General features: G+C 39.5%; 1 protein-coding gene across 2 annotated transcripts in view; it reads left to right on the forward strand.

The window, feature by feature from the left end:
* The first annotated feature begins 479 nt into the window (after window positions 1-479).
* LOC106082180 (peroxidase) overlaps window positions 480-25,060 on the forward strand; it is a 135,254-nt gene continuing 110,673 nt past the window's right edge. The window contains exons 1-2 of one of the 2 annotated variants that reach the window (XM_013244543.2): window positions 480-1,101; window positions 1,212-1,439. The gene's annotated coding sequence lies outside the window, so the exon portion shown is untranslated. Of the gene's footprint in view, window positions 1,440-25,060 lie in introns of both variants that reach the window. The other variant, XM_059362553.1, reaches the window with a different exon arrangement.

Genomic DNA, 25,060 nt, shown 5'->3' on the forward strand with positions numbered 1-25,060 from the left:
CTTAGTATAACTCACTGTCCCAAACAGCAGCGATCTCCCGTTTTAAGAATCTAAATCGGGAGATAGGTCTATGTGACGGTGTTATCTAAATATGATCCCATAAGGTCTCTTCAAGAACTAAACCTGCGCATGGAAAAATACTGGCATGTGCCAGATATCAGCTTAATCTCAACTTTCAAAGGCGGCAGCGTGATAACAACTTGCTGATGGCCAGAAGGACAGACAAGTAGGCGGACAGACTCACGGAAATTGTTAAGTCGTCTTAGGATTTTACGGCAATCAATAATAGATATTTACTTTGTTGGATCGGAAATGGATTTTTCGACATTGATTTCGGATTTGACAAAATTGGACATATAAGGTAAAATCAAAATAAATTCTAAAAATTAAAAAATTTAACTAATAAATTCTCAAAAAATAATAAAATAAATATAAGAAATGTTCAAAAGATTTTTCAAAAGAAAAACTCAATATGTGCGTGTGTTTGTTATTGTCTAATGTAACTGATTGCAGACTTTTGTAGAGCAATTCAACTCAATTCATTCAAACCATTGCTCCTGTTTGACAGATCACAGAGCATACGGAGACAGAGCTTAAGGCGATCGAAGACTGTCTGAATGTGTGACCGTTGTGTTCAGTTTTCAGCGAGAGTAAATAATAAATAAACAAACCGGCGTTTGTTGGAAGTCGTTAAGCTACGCTTTGAAATTTGTGCGCGCATGCGCTGTCGTCGCTGCATTCAGTCAATGGCCAAATATCAGCAGCGAATATAAGTACCAACAATTTCGAACGCTCACACTTAGTCGGTCGCTATTACCAATTGAAACCACAGCCTGGTCGGCAAAAAAAAACAAGAGCGTCTGGAAGAGCTTTTAGTGCCTTAACGTTTTTTAGGGGATTTTGAAAAAAAAAACGTACAAAATATTAAAAAAAAAATAAAATCAAATATTTTTTATGTGTAAAAATTAGAAATCAACATTTAAATAGTGAAATACACCGAATGTATGTTGCATGCAATCCCATAACAATTTGATTTGAAAAAGTGAATTTTATTTTGAGTTGGTATTTTTTTTATGACGTGTATAAACAACTTTTAATTGTGTAAACTATAACATATATTTAATAGAGAGATATAAAACAAAAAAAAAAAGAAAATACAAAAAGAAACAACAAATTATAACACTTTTTTCATATGTTTCATTACAAGGAAGTGCACCTATAAATTTCATGTTGGAGGTTGTTTTTTTCATAAAACGTCTGCAGTTATAAAAAGTATGCAAGGGAAGCCCAAACAATAACAAAATTATTTGCCCAGTGTTTTCTTTCTTAAACATTTCTAATAAATATTTATAACCCAAAAACGGGCAGGAGAAAGAGGAAAAACAATTTGAATAATCCACTGATTCCGGCTAGACTTATTATAATAACAAAAAATAAAGGTAAGTGGTGAAGTAAAAGTCATGGGTGCAACAAAAATGTTTAAGAGTTAGAATTAAAAAAAAAAGGTTTTTAAAACAAAAAAATATATTTAACAATAATAAATGAACAGGTAGAAAAATTTCCCAAAAAAAGAGTTATATTAGAAAAATTCGAGCTCGCGTAAGCTATGAGCAATTCTAATTCATTGGCATAAAATTAAGCTAAATAAGATTTACTTGCCATATATTGATGATCTTTGGATAAGTTATTGTACTTCAAATGTTTGCGGTTTCACAAAGTTCAAAAATTCAAACCAAAAAGGGTTTTAAAAATGTTCTAACAAGAGATTTCTGGTAACCATTTTAGTATTGGTAACATTTGATGATTTCTGCTTAAGTAAACAGTTATGGTGATACGCCCACTATTTTGGTCTGATTAAATTATAAAATACCAAACTAAAAAATATAGCAGTAAAAATATTGTGGCCAGGAACTAAAAATAAATTATCTTGAAGAAAAAAAAACATTTTTAAATTTATCAAAAAACATTTTTTTTCTCTTATTTACAAAAAAGTTTGTATTTCGAAATTTAAAATTTGTTTTTATTAAAAAAATATGAGAATTAATAAAAACCAGTAAGGAAAGGCAAAAGTCAGGCGGAGCCGACTATATAATACTCTACACCACCTGGTGTACGTAGTACTTTTTATACCCTCCACCATATTCTGTTTGTAACTACCCGAAATATTCGTTTGAGACCCCATAAAGTATATATATTCTTGATCTAGCCATGTCTGTCTGTCTGTCGGTCCGTCCGTCCGTCAGTCTGTCTGTCGAAAGCACGCTAACTTCCGAAGGACTAAAGCTGGCCGCTTGAAATTTTGCACAAATACTTCTTATTAGTGTAGGTCGGTTGGGATTGCAAATGGGCCATATCGGTCCATGTTTTGATATAGCTGCCATATTAACCGATCTTGGGTCTTGACTTCTTGAGCCTCTTGAGGGCGCAATTCATATCCGATTGGAATGAAACTTTGCACAACGTGTTTTGTTATGATATCCAACGACTGTGCCAAGTATGATTCAAATTGGTCCATAACCTGATATAGCTGCCATATTAACCGATCTTGGGTCTTGACTTCGTGAGCCTTTAGAGGGCGCAATTTTAATCCGATTGGAATGAAATTTTGCACAACGTGCTTTATTATGATATCCAATAACCTTTCCAAGTATTGTCCAAATCGGTCCATAACCTGATATAGCTGCCATATAAACCGATCTTGGGTCTTGACTTCTTGAGCCTCTAGAGGGCGCAATTCTTATCCGATTGGAATGAAATTTTGCACAACGTGCTTTGTTATGATATCCAAAAACCTTGCCAAGTATGGTTCGAATCGGTCAATAACCTGATATAGGTGCTATATAAACCGATTTTGGGTCTTGACTTCTTGAGCTCCAGAGGGCGCAATTATTATACGATTTTGTACGACGGATCGTCTCATTACCATCAACATACGTGTTTATTATGGTTTGAATCGGTCTATTACCTGATACAGCTCCCATATAAAACGATCTCTCTATTTTACTTCTTGAGCCCCTAAAGGGCGCAATTCTTATTCGAATTGCCTGACACGGACCCTATCTTGATATCGCTCTAATGGCAGCAGAAATCTTTTCTTTTATCCTTTTTTGCATAAGAAGAGATGCCGGAAAAAGAACTCGACAAATGCAATACATGGTGGAGGGTATATAAGTTTCGGCCCGGCCGAACTTAGCACGCTTTTACTTGTTATATGTAGAACTTATCTCGAATTCTAGTCAGACTTTAATTTGGGTACCTATTGAAATATCAAATAGAACCTTGTCAGATTTTCCTACGATAGGACAACAAATTTGGATTTCCACAACCTTAAAAGGCCATATCGGATAAAAGATTATATGGGAGTTATATCGAAATGTGTGTCAATTTTGATGAAATAAACGGGGACGTCAAATAAAACATCTCACTCCCTATATTGTAAAGATTTGACCAAAATTGTGGTTCTTACATCCTCAAAAGTCCATATCGGAAGATATATATACATTGGAGTTATATCTAAATCAGCAACGTTTTTAATGAAATTTTGCGCACGTATAGGGACGTCAAATAAAACGTATCATGCAAAATCATACGAAAATTGTGGTTTCTAAAGGCTAAAGTCTATTTCGGATGAAAGATATATCGGGAACCTAAATCTAAATCTAAACCGAATTTTATGAAATTTCGCACACGTATTAAGACATCAAATGAAACACCTCGTACAACATCTTGTTAAGGTCGGATTAAAATAATGGCTTCTAGAGCCTTAAAAGAACATATCGGTAAAAATCGGACCAAAATTGTGGCTGCTACAGCATTAAAACTCCATATCGGATAAAAGATATATGGGTGCTATATCTAAATTTGCACCAATTTTTATGAAATTTTGCATTCATATTGAAAGTTTAAGAAAACACTTTGTGCAAAATTTTGTAAAGATCCGACCAAAATTATGGCTGATATAGCCATAAAATACCATATCCGATGAAAGTTGTATGTGGGAGCTATATCTAAATCTGGGCCGATTTTGACGAAATTTTGCACACATATGCAGACGGCTTCTCCCATGGCCTTCAACATACGTGCGCAATATGGTCTGAATCGATCTATAGCTTGATACAGCTCCTATATAAACTGATCTCCCGATTTTGCTTCTTGAGCCGCGAATCGTACTATAACTTGTTTTTTTTTTTAAATCTGATCACAACTAAACTCGCCAAGGATGTCTAGGGATCTAAAACGAAAGCTATACAGAACTTCTATCTACTTCCTTTCAGTAATGGCCTCGTCTTCTCACGATCTGGATCTCCCCATAGGATTATATGCGCATTTGTCTTCCACGCCATTAACTCGGAGTGCGTTTATCCGAAAGGTTAACGAAGTTTACTGACGGCAGTTCTCTGGCCTTTACTGCCAAATCGTTTGCTTTCTCAGTCCCACTATGGCTCGGCACTCAAACCATGCGGATCGTGCCATCTTCAGAGAAGGCGTTAATCTTCTTCTTACATTCTATGTTCTATGAATCTTTTGAATTATCCTTATGGTGCACATTTTCTCCATCGCAGTCCACCAAACTACTGAGGTGTAAGTTAGTATTGGCCTAATCAAGCTCCTGTAGAGCCAGTGGACTATCCTCGGATTCTGGCCCCATAGTGCTCAACATCTGTGAGCCTTCTCGGTACGCTCATGAATGAGACACTTCCAATTATTTTCCTGTCCAAGATCACTCCTAAGTAATTGAACTTGTCAGATATGAAAATCGTTCTATTGAGGAGACGTGGTGCATCAAATTAGCCCTCCTTCGTCTTCCTCCTGCACAGGCAGATTTCAGTCTTCTCTTGGTTAACATCTAGATCTTTTATGGTGGTGGTCCTCGCGTTAACACCACACGCATTCCGTGATTGCCCGGATCTCCGCCTGCAGGACCGCATTATGATCAGGCAGTCTAAAGTATATCTCAGTCCCTATGTAGACCCCCAAGCCCACTCTGTCCTTTAGCTTTGATTCATTGGTTGGTGTAACATAATCTTCCAGATGGCAATACTAGGGTTCCGTTAATCCCAGACTGTGCCGCTGGCAGCAGTGCATCGCATTCGACCTCAATTGTCGTCTTAGGTATCCGATCGGAAACCTCTTCCATTCCTTTCAGGTTTCCTATCGTCGCCTCGATTAAACCGCGAAGGTATAACCTGCTCCTATCCTCAATCTATTCTCCCATCGCCTTAAGTACAATATAATAGCCGTAATGGCTGCCTTACACTTAATCTGCATGTCAATGGGTCGGATATCTAGAATAGTCTCCAGTGCTCTAATAGGCGTGGTGCTAATCGCTCCTCTTATGGCAAGACAATATGTTCTCTTGTTGTATTATCCTTACGTTGCACTTTTTCTCCACAGTAGTCCACCAATCACGCTCCTGTAGAACCAGTGGACTAACCTCGGATTCAGGCTCCATTTCGAGTCTACGGCCCGTCTACATAGCGCCCAACATCTGTGAGCCTTCCCAGTACGCTCCTGAATATGACACTTCCAATTCAGTTTCCTGTCCAAGATCATGTATTTGACCTTGTCAGATATCGAACTCAAAAATGTACTCATTTGGTCATAATGAAGACGCTGTTTGAGAGGCACTTTTGAGAGAAAAGGCAATATAGCATTTGGTCTATTTTCGTTTACATCCTTTGAAATTGGAATGATCTTTGACTATTTCCAGCAAGAAGGAAATTTTAAGGTCTTTACCTAACTGGGTGGTAACGACCCAAAGTATTGTTATATTAGGAAGTAATGTGGGTAGTTTTAATACTATGAACTTTGGATCCACACCATCTTGCCCAATAGAGTTTGAGGTTATTCCGTTCAGAGCTCTTACAACGTCTTCTGGGTAGGAGCAGTTGAATTCAAACAAAGCCTCTTCGAAATGTTCAAAAATCTCAGTATATTTAAGTCTCCCGGTTCAAATGCAATGCCCGTAAATTGTTGTTCAGCTCATCTACGTTATCTTAGACTTGCACATTTCTCTCTTTCCCTATTACACCTATTTCACGTCTAGCCTTTCACCTACTACCAGAATCAATTGAAGTCGAGAATCGTCTCTCAAAATAACGAGATTTAGCTTGCTTATCTCCTCTGTTGCCTTATTTTGAAGTTGTAGATGTTGCATATGAAGTGATACCAGTCTGAATCGTTTCCATCTGCTATATGCTAAATCGCGAATTACGATTGAACTCTGAATTATGTCATTTGTGAACCAGGGTTTTTCGGCGGGTTTTTTCTTTTTGTCTTAATGGGACTTCATTGTACAGATTCAATATATTATTCTCCATAAAGTTATAATCTATCATCAACGGATTGAAAGGAATAAATTCGGTCCCAGTTAATAGTTGATAGGCGGTAATCCAACAAATCAAAATCAATATTCTTGAAAATTCTTCATAAAGATGTGAAAAGAACAAAATATCAAATCATGTTTTGCATGAACTGAAGCCGACAATTGCCTATTTCTAAAAACCAGATCTAACAAAGTATTAGACGTAGCCGTATAATATGTGGATAAGGAAGAGCTAACTGGTGTGATACCTATAGATTACATCTCGTCAACCAAGAATAATTCATGCAATACGCTGCTGTTCAAATCGCCAGTTATAATAATGCTTTCGTATTCTAGTGTTATTGTAGACCAAATAGACATTAGAGACAGAAAGTCTACATTTCTAAGAGGTCTGTATACATTGCCCATCAGCATTTTATATGTATTCTTGGTCGCCGTCTTATCGGTCTATAAATTTAGAAAGCCCCCACATAAACCGATTTTCTGAATTGATTTCTTGAGATTGTAGAGGGGGCAATTCTTATCCGATTTGGCTGAAATTTTGCAAACCGGTTTCTTTTGTGACCTCCAACATTTTTGTAAATTACAGTCTCAATCGGTCCGTAACCGTTTATAGCCCCCATATAAACCGATCTCCCGATTGTACTTCTTGAGCCACTAGAGGGCGCAATTCTTATTCGATTTGTGTGAAATTTTACATAACTTCTCTTTACACTTCCAACTCACGTATATTACTTCCTGAGCGTCTAGAGGGCGCAATTATTGTTTGATTTGACCGAAATTTTGCATAAAGATTTCTCCTATAACCTCCAACATCCGTCCGTGTCTATTGCTCCTATATAAACAGATCATCCGTCTTTACTGTTTACGCATATACCGGAAGCAATTCCTAACGACATTTTAAAAAATAAGAAAGGTAAGGTAAGAGTCGCAGTCCTTTACAGATTCACTTAGACAATTTTTAGACCATTGTCTTGCACAGCAGTGACAGACCAAGGCCTCTGGAGGCAATCTCACCCACGAACCCCGCACAGGTAATCGGTGTACACTACCAACTCGGCTACCCGGGCGACCTATAAGTTCAGCCGTGCCGAACTTTGGCTTTCCACCTCCATGGATATCTTTATTATCTTATTTTATTAAGAACCTAGTACATCTATGTTAATGCCTAAGTATGGGCCGATTTGGATAATATTCGGTTTAGGCACCGAGAAGTGTATGTAAATCACAGTTTAAAACTTCATGGAAATTAGGTTATAAATGAGGATTTTTCGGCTTAAGGTCCCAGATCTGCAGATCGGTCCATATGGCAGCTATATCCAAATATGGTCTGATATGGACCATACGCAGTTCGGATATTGGGTGGGCTAGTGCAACTGAATGTTCCAAATTAATATCAAAGTATGGTGGGATCTGGACAAAATTTGGTTCGGCCAACGGGAAAACTAGCCCAACTTTCTGCTCTAAATTTCTAAATTTCCAATCGGTGGATTGGTCTATATGGCATATTCAAATTTGGTTCGATCTGGACTATGTTCAAATCAGACAATTAGAGGTCCTGTGCAACTCATTGTTTCAAATTTAAGCAAAATCGGGTAACGAATGGGTCTTTTATGGGTTTGCAGATCGGTCTATATGACAGCCATATCTAATTATGGCCCCATATGGATATATTCGGTTTGGATATGGGGGCCTTAGCACAACTCGCGGTTTATATATTCAACGAAATAGCCTTTTATGGGCTTAAGACTCTAAACCAGGATATCGGTCTATATGGTAGCTATACCTAAATATAGTCGGATCTGGATCACATTCTGGCCGGATGGCGGGGAAACACCTTGGGACTTCTTCCTTTAAGGCCTCGTAAAAGATAAGGTTTACGCCAACAGTCCAGCATCGATACAATGCCTCAAAGATGGAATTCGCGTTTTAAAAAATTTCATGAAATGGTTGTATCCCCAGTACCTAGGAAATAAAATTAAAACAAGTAAAAGCGTGCTAAGTTGGAAATTCACCATCATGGATTCTGCTAAAAATTTATACAAAATAAATTTTGTTGAAGGCCACAATTTTATTCTACGCACCAAACTTTTTCAAACCAGCAAAAATTAAAGCTTTTGGGAACAGAACAAAGATAATCTGGAGGCTGGTTTATATGGGAGCTATACCAGGTTAAAGACCGATTTGGACCGTACTTGCCACAGTCGTCAGAAGTCATAACGGAACACCACATGGAAGTCATAATAGAACACTATGTGCAACATTTCAGCCAAATCGGACACACATTGCGGCTTGTAAGGGCTCAAGAAGTCAAATCGGGAGATCTGTTTATATGAGAGCTATATCAGGTTATAGACTGAATTGGACCGTCCTAAGCCCAGCTGTTGGAAGACATTACATAATACTACGTGCAAAATTTCAGCCAAATCGGACATATATTGCGGCTTGTGCGGGTTCAAGAAGTCAAATCGGGAGATCGGTTTATATGGGAGCTATATCAGGTTACAGACCAAAATTTCTGCCAAATCGAAATTGCGGCTTCCAGGTGCTCAAGAAATTAAATCGGGAGATCGGTTTATATGGGAGCTATATCCAAATCTGAACCGATATGACCCATTTGCAATCCACAACGACCTACATCAATAAGAAGTATATGTGCAAAATTTCAAGCGGCTAGCTTTACGCGTTCGAACGCTATCGTAATTTCGACATACGGACGGACGGACATGGCGAGATCGAATCAGAATGCCGAGACGATCCAGAATATATATACTTTATGGGGTCTCAGATCAATATTTTGAGGTGTTACAAACGGAATAACTAGATTACTATCCTATGGTGGTGGGTATAAAAATAGCATATTACATTCACAGAAAAAAAAGTTTGCTGAAAACGTAAGATTTTCCTTATTCGCAGGATTTAAGCAATGAAAAGGAGTCAAACATGACATGACCCAAAACATGAATATATAAACTTTTGGTTCTTTGGCTTGTTTTTATTGCTAAAATCCTACAAATAAGGAAAAATCTTAAGTTTTCAACCAACTTTTTTTTCTGTGAACGTAATACCAACCGTTGTACATTTTTTTGTTGTAGGCGGTATATGAACCCAAATGCTTTAATTGATGGCATCTTATTAATTTTATTTCTTCACACTTTAAGTGCTAGATTAATGTCTCTTTAAAAAGGAATACTAACCAAACTTTAAGGCAACTTCAGTGCAAGGGGCAAGTAAACTTCTACTGCACACAAATTGGACAGCATTGCAGCAACTTCACGTAAACTTGCCACAGAATCCCACAAGCCACAGAATCCAACAAGCTAGCAAAAGACATCAACAGACATGTCATTAAATGCCTGCCATACAAGAAAAACAAACTGAATTTAGTTGGAATAGAAGCATTTAACAGACTACTATGGTTTTGCTAGTTGGCGGCATTGCATATGCGCAGTGCCCTAAAAATTCGCACGCTAGCGCAGTGGCAAACAAAAGCAAAAGCTGCAAGAAAAACCCATAAAAAGCCATTACTAGCGTAACAAAAAAAAACAAACAAAGTCAAATTTTGCCCAAATGAGTTTTATCTCACCACAAAATATCATTTCAATAAAAACAATTAAAATAACTTTTTTAAACAAAAAGACTTTTTTCATACGAAAACCTTAGAAATGGAAAAAAGGTGCGGTAATTCTTTGAAAACAAAAGACATTGCGAAATACCCACCTACCTCTCTCTACAATCAAAACAAAAAGTTTCCATATTTGCATGAATGGTAACGAAAATCGAATTTATGCATCGAATTGGTGCAGCATAGCATAGGTTACCCCAATGGCATTTAACCCCCAGCCTCTCATAAGTGTTACAAAACACAGCAGACTGTAAGTCTGTCAGCCTGGCTCTTGGTATGTTTGTCTGTCCTTCGGCGTAACTGCAGTACAAATTATTATGTTAACAATTTTTCGTTATACTTTTCCATGTCAACGAAAAAAGAAAGGCTACAATACATTCTTTTGTTTTGGATTTCATGGTAATTAACACAAAAAGTGACAAATATTCCCTTACCCTATGCACTTTGTGGTGATTGTACAAAAATGATTTCAATATGTCAACTATGGTAATTATAGGCATTTTGAAATCTGTCTTACATGGTGTTACAAAGATTTGTAATGAAATTTGCATGCACGCTAGCAGGTTGGCTCGGCAGAAAGCAAAAAACAACGTCAGTAACAATATTGAATGTAATCGAAAGTAAAGTAGAGCAGTTTTTTCTGAGAATTAGCAAACAAGCAAGACCTCAATGGGAAAAATTAATGAATTTGTACTTCCTGGTTTGATTTACTTATTATATTACACAATCAATAGGAAATCTAAGTGTGGAAATCCAATATACACAGAAAAAAAATCGCCAACAGGGTTACATTGAAGACAGGATGTATGTCTACTAAAATCGTATACAAATGTACTCTTTGTGCACTGTAACGACAGGTTTTCCCTCGTGTGCTGGGGTATAACTCTTGGGGGAACCTGTCTTTACAGTGGCGCCCGAGCAGGAACGAATCATCTGTACCACGAGACTACGCCCAGGAAACGTCTCGACTCTTTAAGGGTCTTGGGCGCGAGTATCGCAGCCACCTTGTCTGGATCGGTGTGTATACCCGTTCGCCGACAACGTATCCATGGTACTAACTTTCTCTATTAAAGAATTCAGATTTCCCTGGATTAACGCACAGATTGACCGGCCGAAGTTGGCGGAAAACATCTTGTAGATTCCCAAGGTGCTTCTCCAGTGTCTTTCCAAAGACAATAATATCGTCTAAGTAGACGAAGGCAAATGGTTCGAATTCAGGGCCGATTACACTGTCGAGGGCTCGTTGAAACGTTGCTGGCGCCGAATTTATGCCAAATGCCATTACCCGGGATTGGAATAGACCACGCCCCGCGACAATGAAGGTCATATATTTTTTGCTATCTTCGTCGAGAGGGGTATTTACATACCTGGTTTCATGCAATCGATTAAGAATTGAGGTAATACGGGGCAGCGGGTATGTACCGGTTTGGACCTACCGCCCAGATGGCGAAAGTCCATGCAAAGACGTCAAGTGCCTTTCTTCTTCTGGGCTAATATAATGGGCGAACTGTAAGCACTTCTGGACCGCTCGATAAACCTAATCGCTAGGAGTTTATTAATTTTTTCATCAATTAGCGTCTGCTTGGCAGGGTTTCGTGCCGCATATCTCAGTTTAAAAAGGCGGCCATCCGTCATTACGATGCGATGGGTGGCGGCTGTCGAGGGCCCATAGATATCGTGAAACTGTTGCGGCTCTTCATTTAAAAATGATTCGACTCTCTTTTGGTCGTGATCATTATGTTCACCCACCTGTCTATGCGTTTGGCTTGATGGGTTTTCGGAAGTTCGGCGGCAGTGTGAATCCGACATTTCGCATAGGCAACAGCACTGATATAACGATGTTCTTCGGTGGTAGGAGCTGCATCTAGTTCTGATGACAGGGCGGAGAATATACAGAACATTTCGGCTATGGCAAAGCGTGTCCCAACTATCCCGATAAAGTCCACCTTGATGACAACTTCCTCGGTAGCGACAGGCATCACCGGAAGCCTGATTGGTTCTCGGTGATTTCAAAGTTGTATGTCAGCCTCAATCGCATGCTGCACCTGACACTGGTCTGATCCGTCTGCTAGAAACATCGTCGTTGGGTATGGGATCGTGGGATGCGATTCATCTATGTTAACACCATACCACCACACGCATCTCTGCCTGCAGCACCGAATTATAGTCAAGCAGTCGGAAACAGATTTTAGTCCCCGGATCCTCAATGATGATCTCAGGTCCACTGAGTCCTCTCGTTGGATCCATAAGTATAGCATAATCTACCAGTTGGCAAAGCCAGAGTTCCGTTCATCCAAGACTGTGCTGCTGACAGTAGTGCCTCACACTCGACCTCAAGTGTCGCCTTAGGAATATATTCCCCAGTGCCATAGGAGTCGCCCAGCCTATGCCAAAACAACATGTTCTCAGAACCTTTTGTAATATCCTCATGTTGCACTTTTTCATCATCGCCGTCCACTCAAGCGTAAGTTAGTATTAGTTATTGGAGCCTATGGCCCAAATGGGACCTAGCGACCACCATCACTGAACAAAGTGTACTTACACTTCTGGATGTGACACTTTCAGTTCAATTTCCTGTTGAGGAAACGTGGAGCCTCAAATTGGCGCGCCTTCCTCGGAAACAGGCAGATCTCAGTCTTTTCTGAATTTAAATTCTGCCCTCTCTAAGATCCTTTGGCCCTTCTGCATTGCTGTTTCGTACTCCCACCTCTTAGAAGTATTATAACATCCTCTGCGTAACATGGAACAGGGGCAAACAAGGGCGTGTTAAGGTATATAAAAACATGTGGATCTCGCCGCACAGTGATAGCTGCATCGAAAGAGATGGACGATAAATAAATACCCAAAAGGTGTTTTTGGATAAGTCCCCGGGTACAATATTTATTTAGCTATATAGTCCAATCTCCCTATTTAAAGGCTACTAATCTATTTTTCATTCGACTTTGCTGAAATTTTAAACTGAGTTTTGGTAGACCTTTATACATTCCGATTATATGGGGTCCTGATCGGACCATATTTGGATATAGATGCTATGCAGATCGATTTTCTAATTTAGGGTCTTGAGCCCATAAAAGGCACATTTACATTTGACTTCGCTGAAATTTTAAACAGTGAGCTTTGGTAGACCCCTACACATTTTGGGCGAATGTGGTCCAGATCGGACATTTGGATAAAGCTGTCACCTAGACAGATCTCCTGATTTAAAGTACTAGGCACATAAAAGGCGCATTTTTCATTCGGTTTCGTTGAAGTTTGAAGTACCAGGTGGAATCCCATCTCTATTCATCGGTGGTGCCACGATGGACTATAAATTATCTAAGTAAATCTGTAACGGACTGGCAATATTACCTAAGAGGGGAGGTTAGTGTACACTAGAGTGTCCCAAAAAATAAAAAAAATTTTTTTGAAACGCATAACCTCCATTATTTCCCTTTGATCCCGATAATCAAATTGCGAAATGTTATGGTGACCGGTTAACGAGAATCCAGTTGAGTATTTTAGGTCCTAGCATATAATTGGCAGACTAAGTATACATTTATATGCAATTTATCACAAACTGTACCCTGCACCATTAATGTAGCTGTGATAAAATGTGTAAATTTCTTCATAATATTTATAACAATTGGATTAAATTTTTGAATTATTAATACAAATTACGGGGTTATTTATATTGTGGTTTGGTTTATAGGCAAATGCCTTACCAACTGTTCCATTCAAAACAGTAATGGTTTTAAGACCATTTCCAAAATATGCCCCATAAAAGTTTAAACCGTATGTGGCTAGACACAAAATTTACGAGTATGCCATTGTGCTAGCAACGGTCTCCTGGAATTCAATGCTCTGTTTCTCCATTCAGTTATTTTTAACATTAACAACAAAGCATGTGGGTTGGTTATGGCTGATTTGAAATAGACAGTTTCCTAACCTAAAGCTAAAGCACTCCACTCTTCAAGGAAAACAAAAATCAAAGCAGAAGCCAGTCAGCCAACCTGCATACCATTGGAATGCTTACCCCATCCCTGCCTTCCTCTCTTATTGCAGCCAATAAAACAAGGAGCAAATTTATCGATCGTAGCTGACAGAGATTGTTTTTAAACGGACACCCAATACCCGACACCCACTTTAAAAACTCCATAACACTAAAATAACACATCATGACAAATGAAATTTGTATTTGGCTTAGACGTTTTTCCGTCTTCTAATGGCCCAGCTCTGACAATTGATGTCCAAGACAACCAAATAGGCGCTACAAAGTACGCATATTCAAGTTAAACGATAGTTGATAAACGTTAAAGCTACAAGTGAAAGGATCGGTGTTTCTGTCTGAAATTAATGACAATCGTAAACCTGAAGTGTATAAATACTTTGATGCTTCACAGGTGTGTTGCGTCATGCGTCTGTGAGCAATTATGCGCACATACCACTTTGTGATGGATTTAATATTTAAACACATTACTGGAATATTACATAAATGTTTGGGTTTGAAAACTTGTCATTGTGATAAATTGCAGACTCACTTCAAGGTGAAGTTAGCAATGATTTTCCAAAACAATTATCCTAATAGATAATGGAGATAAATATCAAAAGGGCAGTTAAATTTTAGAGAAAAGGAATACTTCCTATTACACGTAGAAGTCTACATAATAATATAACTTTAAACCGAATATAATTCGAAGGTTTGAAATTGTTTTACCACTATGGCTGTATTGACTTGTTCAAGCGTTGGATTTGAGGTAATACGATTCACTATATCTCGCTTGAAGTCTAATATTCCAGCACTTTTAACTAAATTGCTGGGGTCACCATAGGTCATAGGAAAAAAGGGAAAAAACTACAATTGAATTGTGTCAAATATTCAATAAGTTGCTGCGATTGCGAGCGTGTACAGTCCTGTATGAATATAAAGGGAATGCCTTTGATTATAAGCTCAGTTATCAGATGTTTGGCATCCTGCTCACTGCCCATACAGCATTTGTAGAAATTATGCGAAGATATCCCAATATTATTCAATTTTTTACCAACGCCATCTGCATGGCTATCAAGGGGTTCTTAAATATCTAAAACATAAGCATATTTAGTTCGATAACTCCCCGGTCAGCACAAATATCTGCAAAAATGTCAAATTGCAAATTTTGCCCATGAACATTTTATTAAGGAACAGGGGCAAACTTCTCACATATCAATGAGTGAAGTCCGATTCAAGTTTAAACTCAATGATAAGGGGCCTCCTTTTATAGCCGAGTCCGAACGGCGTGCCGCAATGCGACACTTCTTTGGAGAGAAGTTTTACATGGCATAGTACCCCACATATGTCGCCAGCATTAGGAGGGGGAAACAACTGCTGAACATTGTTTCAGATGGTCTCGCCAGGATTCCAACCCAGGCGTTCAGCGTCATAGGCGGACATTCTAACCTCTGCGCTGCTACTTGCCGCGCATATTCTTTAAAAGTGTGCCCGTAGTCCTTTGTGGCCTGTTATGATACCGAAAGCCATACCGAAAGCCTTACTGACAACTGGACAACCATACTGGACTGCGACGACCCGAAAGGCTTTGAATGCACCAAGTATACCAAGAGCAGTCCTCTGGTCTTCACGGCCAATTCGTTTGCCTTTTCTTTCCCCCTTACTCTGTTGCCGCCCAGCACCCAAATAGTGTGGATCGTGCCATCCTCTGAGGAAGCGTTGATCTCCTGCTTACACTTCAAGACTGTTCGTGACCTTACCATCCTGTTGTTATTGCCTTGTTGGTCAGTTTACAGTGCGTAAAGATTTCACACACCACCTCACGCATTCCGTAATCGCCTGGATCACCGCCTGCATGGCTGTATTTTAATCAGGCAGTCGAAAACAGATCACAGTCCCTGGGCTCTCAATGTAACCCCACAGGCCCCCTCTGTCCTTTAGTTTTAATCCATCCGTGTAGCATAAAATTCCAGATGGCAATACTAGAATTCCGTCAATCGAAAACTGGTTTCCTATTGTCGCCTAGATTATACAGCGATGGTATGACCTGCTCCTATCCTCTATCCATTCCTTCCATCGCCTTAAGTATCATATCCACAGTGCCTGCCCCACACTTAATCTGTATGTCTATGGGTCGTATATCTAGGATAGTCTCCTCATCGCCCCGGCTATGCTAAGACAGCATACTCTGAACCTGGTGTATTTTCCTAACGTTGCATTTTTTCTCCATCGCAGTCCACCAAACCAGTGAGGCGTGAATACGCTCCTCGTATTCAGGCTCTATTTAGAGCCCACGGCTTGTCAACTTATTGTCCGACATCTGTCAGCATTCTCAGTACGTTCCTGAATGTGGCACTTCCAATTCAGATTCCTGTCCATGACATGATGTCTCAATATGAGAATATATGCCTATCCTAGTCTTCCCAACCTTGAAAAATACAGCATTGGCCCAGTAGCGCACCATTTAATTCAGCCAGAACCACACTGGTTTGCCGGGGGAGGAGGTTCATTTCTTCAGGTGCAATGGGAGGCGGTCGTTCTCAAAGGACTACATTCACTACATGAATGTTGTCTAGGCTCGTTTGATTCGCCGCTTGATCTAGAGATTCTCTCTTGTAGCGCTGGACCCCACGCTCTAGATCATGTAGATCTACCTAAAAGCTTCTGGACGGTGAATCCACTCCACTAGGTGATGATTTGGTAGGTCTCTTCCTAGAAAGTATTGCTTAGTGATGTTTTCGCACTGGTAGGATTCTTGTCTTTTGATGGAGATGGTCCACATGAGAACTGAGGAGACAACTCGGCGCAGTTCGAAGGGCGGCATTCTGACAGATCTGAATATTTTTCCACTGTGTATCACAGAGCTGACGAAACCACCACATACCAGCCAATTGCTTTGTACGTGGTTAACAAGGTTTCTTTGTCAGCAAACAAGTGCTACCGGCAAGTGACTTGAGGACCATGTTTCTACTTTTGATCTCATCGCAAATTGCTGGGTCATGTGCGAAGAATGTGTAATAGCTGCCAAATGTGACACCTAGTATTTTGGGTCACTTGATGGTCGAAACTGTTACTCACTCCATCGACCATCACAGTCAGCTCCCTACCAACCTCTTGGGTGTACGTAGTGAACAGTGTGTGGTGACAGATGTCTTCAGATTTCTTGCAGCGAAATAAGAAGCAAGTTCGTTGAGGTAGACATTAAACCTATCGCAGATGTCATCAATGGGTCTTATACCGTGATCATACAATCGTCCGCATATGATCTCTATGCCGTCTGGAGGGGGTGGAATGGAGGATAAGTAAAGGTTAAACAGTGCCGGAGATATCACCCCGCCTTGGGGAACTCCCTGTTTCACTCTACTGCGCCACGAGAATCGTCCTATGGCCTGGGCTGATTGAAGCAACGGCAAATGTGTGCGGTGAAGGCGTGCAGAACAATTTTTGTACTATGCAGTCATCGAAATCCATGCTGATGCTCGGCGAAAGGGAATTCTCCAATGAGGCACAGGGAGTAGTTCCTCAAGAGTCTTGGCTACTGGCGAGAGAAGAGAGATCAGTAATTACGACTCCCCCTTACTCGGGACCTTTCCAGGCTTCAGAATGGCATTGATAATAAATTGACGGTTAAAAAACTGTCAAGTTTTTATCTGACTAGTCTTCCGAATTTCGTCCAGTTGGTTTTCACCTTATTTCGGAAGGTGAAGGTGAAAACCAACTGGAAATCTAATGTGGGTCTAAGGAAGCTTCGCTTTGGTGATGTGATGGCTACGAACACTGTGTTATCATTGATACTATTCCCGATGTTTTAGGCAGTTTAGATAACACATTTTATGAGCCACTATTGAATAGGAAGTACTGTACCACTATTCTTGATAATACGGATTCGAACTACAATATCCCTAGTAATAGAAGTGATAGACATTTATACGGGTGGTTCCGAAATAAGCGACCAGATGGGCCTCGGGGTGTACTCTAAAGAACTGGGACTGGCCACATCGAGAATTAAAAAATTAAACAATTAAAAACGTAGTGGTATGCCTTAGATATAATGTCACAACGACGGTTGGCATAAATATCTTGGTGTCAGATTGCCAGGCAGCCATTAAATTTCTAGGGAACATAATTCTGAATTCAAAACTTCTCTCGTAGATATCTTAACGAGTTGGCTGAACAGTTAAAAATTCTGCGTTTTTGAGATATCTTGGAGAATTGTAGAGCTTGCGAGACTAGGAACTATCTAACACTTTCCACGGAAACTGGAATCCGAGGGTATACTTATAGCGGCATATAATCTTCAGGATTATGCCCAAAGGGCAACGAATGACAAATGGGCACAAAGTGCAGGTTGTGAACACTCCAAAATTATGTGACCCAATCTGGACTTGAAGAGGTATATGCTGACAGACTGAAGGTTGCAAGTAACGACTTCTGCAGAACGTTGATAAAGATGGGACTACAGAACATCTGCTGTGTGTAAGTCCAGTACTGGTAGTCAGAAGGAGTTCCACTTTAGGTTCTTATTTCTTTCATAACTTGACTGAATTAGCGGATGGTAACATTCAAAAGTTTTTAGGGTTTTCAAGCGATCGGGATGGTATCACAATGGACGAAAACGTCTAAGTGAGTCTGGTGGCAGACTGCCACTTAAACCTTACCTAACCATTCTGATTCGTGGATCGCTTTGAGAAAAATACCAAATATAGACAACATCCTAGCTTGTGGTGGAAAGCTCAGCGATCCTGATGCCATAGGTCATTCAATGTTTTTTTTTTTTTTTTTAAATCGTAAACAGATGTTTTCATATCAACAGTTCTTCACCTTTCCACTAGGCAGTTCTTCACCTTATCACTATGGTTCTTCAGTTCTTCATTTTACCACTATGGTGATTGCGTACTTGTAATTAGTCATCCTTTGACTGACTGCTTACTTTTCAACGAACATTTTGATTACTTTGTAGGTACGAGTGAGAAGTGTTAGGATAATCCTTACATTTGTCTCACGCCAACAGCACGCCTTCGTTCGCACTTGAGGTAAATTTTCAGAAATTCATTTATATAAATTAGATTTCCATAAAAGATTTAAGAACAATTCCTCTGTATTTCTTTTTTACTCATTAAATTTAAATCCTAATCTGAAGCCCAAGGCAATTGAACCCACCCACTTTAGTTGTTTGTACATGCATCCAAGCTTAATTAATGACAAATGTTAATTGCATTGCTTTGCTTCTAACGTGATCATGATATTTTATATTTTTTTCTTTACATTCGAAGTTGATTGGTTAGACTCATTAGCTAATATTTGATGTTTTAGATATTTCATAAAAAAAATAACAAAAATTGTAAATGACAATACTTTTGTCATTTATTTGAAATACAAAAAAACTGAGGATTTAGCTGAAGGCATGCAATGTAGTCGTATGTAGTATGTAGATCATTATCACTTTGAATGTGAAAAATAAGAAAAATGACTGCATAAACTAATAAAAATTTATAGTCCGTACAAGCAGCATTGAATAGTGAGATGACATTTATTAAAACATACTTCACAATGACAGCTAAGACAGCTTGTTGAAAATAAAATTGACTAACGATAAAGCAAAAATTAATATGAACGGCTAGACAAAGTGTGGAGCATTGAGGTTTACTTATGTGCACTAACCACCAGTAGATTTGTTCGATTTCGGGGTCCATACATGATTTTGCTTTTGTTTTATTAATGTGAACATAATAAGGCAGAATAAAATAAGGTCATAATTAAAATTGTACAGTTTTGGGAAAATGGGAAAAGAAGTCAGCAAGAAGAAGGAAAAGTGGGAGCAAAGCTATCTCTAGACAGACGAAAATCGCACTATACAAGACACTTATACTACCCGTGTTGTTGTATGGTTCCAAATCAGATGAGGCAGTACTTCGGGTGTTTGGGAGAAAAAAATCGTAAGATACATGGAGCAGTCTGCGTCGACGGAGAATATTAGCCACGACCTCTGTGTGAGCAGAGTGTTGAAAACTCAAAATATCTTTAAAATCTTCCTGAAACTTTTAAACAGACAGAGATATTTATATACACGAAACCTTACATACATAGTTAATCTTGAGGTGTTTTTCAATAATGCATACTTATAATTTGGGGACTCTAGTGGGTCCAACTGGACAAAATTCGGAAGAAGACTTGGGAATGATAATTTAGACTTTTTAAGCATAGAAGACATTGATTACGTCTGCACTTGTGGGGACATTCGAAGATAGTTGTCCTCTTCGAGAAAGGAAATCAGTCAAAGAAAAACCTTGGATGACCGGGGAGATTCGCAAAATTGGGATAGAGGTCCGCAGACCATATTGTAGAGGACGTCGTAAAAAAGCGGAAGTTAATTGCGATATATATAACATACGGCACAAGAAATACAATAAAATTACTTGAACGGCAAAACATGTCACCTGGAAGCTTTTCCGCAAACAGGCCGATAGCGTTAATTGACGCCACCAAGATGAAACAGTTTCTCTCAAAAACCCATGTCCAAACTGAAACGTTAGCTGACGACATGGCAGTGAGAGCAGGGACAACGGAGGACATGTTGAGGCTTTTGATGATAACGCATTTTTCGTATGATACGTTGGGACTCACGAAGATACCGGAATCTTGGAATAATGACGTTGATTGAAGGCTTATCATAACGAAATTTATGGTTAAGGAAGCCTTGATGAGTTTGAAATCACTTAAGTCACCCGGACCCGATTAAATATTTCCGGCGTTAATACAAAAGGAGGCAGACTATATGGCTCCTCATCTGGCCACTATTTTTACAACGCGTTTAGGACATATACTGCGAAAGCCTAGTAGGAGGCAAGAGTGGTGTTTATATTCAAGCCCGGCAAGGCAAGTTATGCGACACCAAAGGCCTACAGGCCTATAAACCTTACGTTCTTTTTACTCAAAACTATGGAACGCATTTTGGAGAACTACTCAAAAACAAACAGCATGCCTATGTCAAGGGAAGGTCGGTGGAATAGAAGAATCCTTCGATGCCAAGACGTAGAAATTGGCGGCTTGCATTGACCTCGAGGGGTCGTTCAATAATGTGCGGACCGACAGATTGATTCTATCCTTAAACCAGTACCGGGTGGACCGGGTACTTGGAGACTGGATAAACCATATGCTAAGGTACAGGTGGATAAATTGCGAGTCACAGGAAGTGGCACAGGGCACCCCACAGGGGGACATTTTGTTGCCACTCCTTTGGGTGACCACCATAAATAACCTATTACGGATGCTGACTGAGAAAGGATTTGAACCCGTGTGCTGCGCAGACGATGTTATAATACTTCTAAGGGATAACGATCCGAACCGAAGAGCCGAAAGGGTCTTGCCGGTGGCATACAACTGGGCTAGATCTAGGGTCTCAATGTTAATCCAAGGAAAACTAAAACCTGCTCGTTTTCGAGGAAGACGAAGGTGGGCCAATTTGACGAACCCCGTTTCCTCAATAGACCGATGTCGATATCTGACAAGGTCAAATACTTAGGAGTGATCTTGGACAGGAAAGTAGGAAGTGTCACATTCAGGAGCGTACCGAGAAGGGTCACAGACGTTGGGCATTATGTAGACGAGCCGTCGGTTCGAAAAGGATCTTGAATCTGAGCATATTCCACTGGCTCTATAGGAGCGTGATTAGACCTATACTTAGTTACGCTTCAGTAGCTTGGTGGACTGCGATGAACAAAACTAAAAGAGGTTGGAAGAGCTTTCCGATCGGATTCTTAAGACTACACTTGAGGTTGAGTGCAAAACACTGCAGCAAGCGGCACAGTCGGCCGGAACCTTAGTACTGCCATCTGGAAGATCATGTTACACGGATGGATCAAAGCTAGAGAACAGAGTGGAACTGGGGGTCTACATTGAGAACAATACCAAATATAAACCAACTAAGGAGCGTGCTAGTGAAAACAATTATGGGTTTTATAAGCAGCACGGATTTCCTGACTTAAATTTTCTTTTTCGAAGTTACCCTGGAAAAATATCAGCTTCGTGCTTCATCCTTAAATATCTTACATTCGAGCCCCAAATTGCCAAGGTCATCAAATACGACCTATTCGAGGTGTGTTATAGGGATGGGACGGCCCACAGACACTTGTTCGGAATGATGATTTCATATTTGTGCTCTATTTCCAAAATATTCCATTTCAGCCCTGTATTGACATAGCCAGCAAATATGTCCGGTTTTGGGGGTGTTTAGGGGGTGAGGCGGACACCCAAAGACTTGGCTCAAAAATATCATTCGTGCGCCTAAATGCCTTTTATTTGAGCGCCATTTTGCCAAGGTCAGCAAATACATCTTATTTGGGGTTGATAACAGATTTGTGCTCTACTCCTTTGGTAAATATGTCCGTATTTTAGGGGTGGAGCAGTCTCCAGTCACTTGGTCCCATATTTGGATATCAGATTCTTTTTTACTCCCAAATACCTTTCTTTTGGTCCGCATATTGTCATGATTGGTTTATGTATCCATTTGGCGGGCTTCATGGGCGGTCTCCTAAGCCATATCACTACAAATTTGGAAATAAAATTTTTGTTATACCCCCACCATAGGATGGGGGTATACTATTTTCGTCATTTACAAACAGTGTTACTCCTCGAAATATTTGTCTAAGACCCCATGAATTATATATACATTCTTGATCGTCATGAGATTTTAAGTCGATCTAGCCATATCTGTCCGTCTGTCTGTCGAAAGCACGCTAACTTTCGAAGGAGTAAAGCTAGCCTCTTGAAATTTTGCGCAAATACTTTTTATTGTGTAGGTCGGCCATATAAACCGATCTTGGGTCTTGACTGTTTGGGCCACTAGAGGGGCAATTCTCATGGGATTTGGCTGAAATTTAGCATGACGTGTTTCGTCATGACTTCCAACAACTGTGCCAAATATGGTTCAAATCGGTCCATAACCTGATATAGCAGCCATATAAACCGATCTGAGATCTTGCTTCTTGAGCCTCTAAAGAATACAATTATTATCTGATGTGGCTGCAATTTTGTACAACGACTAAGTGTCAAATATGATCTGAATTGGTCTATAGCCTGATACTGCCCCATATAAACCGATCTCCTCTAAAAGGCGCAATTCTAATTCGAATTGACTGAAATTTTACACAATGACTTCTACTATGGTCTCCAACATTCAATTCAATTATGCATCGAATCGGACCATAACTTGGAATAGCTCCAATAGCATAGCAATTATTTTCTTCTATCCTTTGTTTTCCTAATAGAGATACCGGGAAAAGAACTCGACTAATGCGATCCATGGTGGGTACATTAGATTCGGCCCGCACAAATTTAGCACGTTTTTAGTTGTTATACCCTCCACCGAAGGATGGGGGTGTATTCATTTTGCCATTTCGTTTGCAACACATCAAAATATCAATTTCCGATCCTACAGAGTATATATATTCTTGATCGTCGTAAAAATCTAAGACGATTTAGCCATTTCCGTCTGTCTGTCTGTTGAAATTACGCTACATGCTCTAAAAATGGAGATATTGAGCTGAAGTTTTTCACAGATTCTTTTTTTTGTCCATAGGCAGGTTAGGTTATATCTTGATATAGCCCCCATATAGATCAATCCACCAATTTAAGGTCTTAGGCCCATAAAAGCCACATTTATTATCTGATTTTGCTGAAATTTGAGACAGTGAGTTGTGTTACGCTACTCATCTTCGACTTGGCTCCGATCGGTCCAGATTTGGATATAGCTGCCATATAGACCGATCTCTTCATCTAAGGTTTTGGGCCCAAAAAAGGCGCATTTATTGTCCGATATCGCCGAAATTTGGGACAATGAGTTGTGTTAGGTCACTTGACATTTTTCTGCAATTTGGCCCAGATCGGTCCAAATTTGGATAAAGCTGTCATATAGACCGATCTCCCCATTTAAGGTATTGGGCTCATAAAAGGCCCATTTAATGCCCGATTTAAACAACATTTTGGACAGTGATTTGTGCTAAGCCCTTCGGCACCCTTCTTCAATTTGACCAGATCGGTTAAGATTTGGATATAGCTGCCATATAGACCGTTCTCTCGATTTAAGGTTTTGGGCCCATAAAAGGCGCATATATTGTCCGATGCCGCCGAAATTTGGGACAGTGAGTTACATTAAGCCCCTCGACATATTTCTGCAATTATCTCTCGATCTAAGGTTTTGGGCCCATAAAAGGCGCATTTATTACCCAATGTCGCCAAAGTTTGGGTCAGTGAGTTGCGTTAGGCCCATCGACATCCTTCTTCAATTTGGATATAGTTGCCATTAGACCGATCTCTCGATTTAAGGTTTTGCGCATTCATTGTCCGATTTCGCAGAAATTTGGCACAGTGAGTTGTGTTAGGCTCTTCGACACCTTTCTGCAATTTGGCCCAGATCGGTCCAGATTTGGATATAGCTGTCATATAGACCGATCTCTCGATTTAAAGTCTTGGCCCCATAAAAGGCGCATTTATAATCCGATTTCACTGAATTTTGACACAGTGACTTATGTTTGGCTTTTCGACGTCCGTATCGTTTATGGTTCAGATCAGTTTTTATTTGGATGTAGCTACCAAAAAGACCAATATTTTGTTATACAAAATTGAACAATTACTAGTACTTCCGATTTTGGTCGCTCTAGCTTCTATGGGGACATAAATTATGCATTTTTCACCAAATTATGACGAAGGATGGTTTACGTATATACCCGAAGTGATGGGTATCCAAAGTTCGGCCCAGCCGAACTTAATGCCTTTTTATTTGCTTTTAGGTTACTATAAGAGTGCTAATTTGTGCAAATTAGGGTGAGGGGAAGTGTCCGCCCATCTCCCCCCTTTGATATTCCTTTTTAGAGAAAAAACATTTTAAACTTTGTCTTTAAAATTTTTTCTTATAATGCATTGTGAGAAATTTTCTATGATATTTGCCTTAGAAATTTTCTTTTAAATTTTATTTTAGAATAAATTTCTTTGCAATTTCGCCTTGAGAGACATTTTTGGGAAAATTTATTTGAACTTTATATCTAAAGAGAAAATTTCATTATAAGCTTGTCACTAGAGAACATTATATTAAAATATTGTTTTTGGAGAAAATTTCATTGAAATTATGTCTTATGTAAGGAGAGGATTT

Source organism: Stomoxys calcitrans, chromosome 2 (assembly GCF_963082655.1).
Source record: "Stomoxys calcitrans chromosome 2, idStoCalc2.1, whole genome shotgun sequence".
NCBI lineage: Eukaryota > Metazoa > Arthropoda > Insecta > Diptera > Muscidae > Stomoxys > Stomoxys calcitrans.